Source organism: Octopus bimaculoides, chromosome 9 (genome assembly GCF_001194135.2).
Source record: "Octopus bimaculoides isolate UCB-OBI-ISO-001 chromosome 9, ASM119413v2, whole genome shotgun sequence".
NCBI lineage: Eukaryota > Metazoa > Mollusca > Cephalopoda > Octopoda > Octopodidae > Octopus > Octopus bimaculoides.
Window position 1 is genome coordinate 21,772,125 of NC_068989.1, and position 1,650 is coordinate 21,773,774.

General features: G+C 35.3%; 1 protein-coding gene across 2 annotated transcripts in view; it reads right to left on the reverse strand.

The window, feature by feature from the left end:
- LOC106883588 (ethanolaminephosphotransferase 1) overlaps positions 1 to 1,650 on the reverse strand; it is an 89,843-nt gene that overhangs the window by 20,038 nt on the left and 68,155 nt on the right. The gene's annotated exons all lie outside the window — the stretch shown is intronic.

Here is a 1,650-nt window from a genome sequence, read left to right on the forward strand (position 1 = left end):
AGAGCCTAGCTTTGACCTTGAGTAATTGCAAGCAAAAGAAATGGCTGTAAAATTGGACTCAGAGTTGTAACTACAAAGTATGTTTCAATGTAACCTGTTCTTGCTCTTCCAATGACTTTGCACATTGGCAGAAGATCACTTTTGTAACAAATACAAAAAGGGATTGCAGTAGTTTAAAAATCGTCTACTTTACTATTGCTATGTTTGTCTAACAGTCATTCTCAATAGGTGTGTACATAGACAATAAGATTTTAAAATTAGTTCTGTTGTTGACAATGATGAAGTTTTTGTTGCTTAACCATAACTGAAAAACAAACTATGACCAAAAGCCTTCCAGCGATGACCAGCTTATGCACAAGGTAAGGTGAGCTATATGAATTGATAGATACTGCATACTTTTTGTTACTGACGGATAAGCCCCATCAATAGATGCAGGCATGGTAGGGTGGTAACGAGTTTGCTTCCCAACCACATGGTTCTAAGTTCAGTCCCACCGTGTGGCACCTTGGGCAAATGTCTTCTACTATAGCCCAGGGCCAACCAAAGTCATGAGTATATTTGGTAGACAGAAACCAAAAGAAGCTGGTCGTATATGTATATATCTATGTGTATGTTGTTGTATGTGTTTATCCCCCACTACTGCTTGGCAACTGGTATTGGTTTGTTTACATCCCAGTAACTTACAAGTTCAGCAAAAGAGACTGACAATAAATATCAGATTTGAATAAGACAAATATCCATGGTATAGTGTGATATCTGTTTAGCAACCAGGGCATTTTACTTTTCTGCTGTAAAAATTTACAGCACTCAATAAAAAGGTTTCTTTTTCAGATATGACACACCATCAGTGGGTGATCTACTAACTACAATATCTCAAGACAGATCCTTGAAGGTCTAGCACTGATACCATTTCAAAAAAACTCTATTAAAAAGCAAACAATTTTGCCCTGAAGAGAGATACACATTTGAATTTTGTACAATGAAAGACTCCTTATCCACAAGTTAGTTGTTAGACTTGCCCTGATTTGATCAAGCTGAAGTTTCTCAGGGTTTTTAAAATTTTTTTTTTTTAACCCAAAGTGTATTTTGGACTGTATCATCCAATGTATCTGTTTCCTTTTCTAAAACAATAACTTTCAGAGATTCTGTTCTATTTCTTCTAGATCAAGAATTGCATGGAGACATGCTATTATGGGTAGTGGCTGTTGTTGAACCCCAGAGCAACACTAACTGAACAGAGCTGTGATTAAAAAGATTTTTTGGTCATGACTAAACTGTCTTTATTCAGGCAGTATATATTTAGAACAATATTATGTAGTTTTTATTTCTCGATTTTTTTTTTCTTTTGAAGACGATAAAGCATCATTTGAGAGAAATTTCTTTCTTTTCTAACAAACCAAAGGTCAGGCAATCATGTAGAGGTTCCTTATATCGGTTGGTCGGCATGCACCTGTCTCCTTAGAGCTTGTTGAAGATCAGTTCAAATTAGGAGAATGCATATATAAGTGAGCTGTAGGAATGATATACAGATAGCTTAATACAGACACAACTTCAGAATTTTGTTAGTCCTTTGTTAAGTAGCACAGTATTGCTGTGTGGTAAGCTGGGAGGAGGATGGATATATATATATATATATATATATATATATAT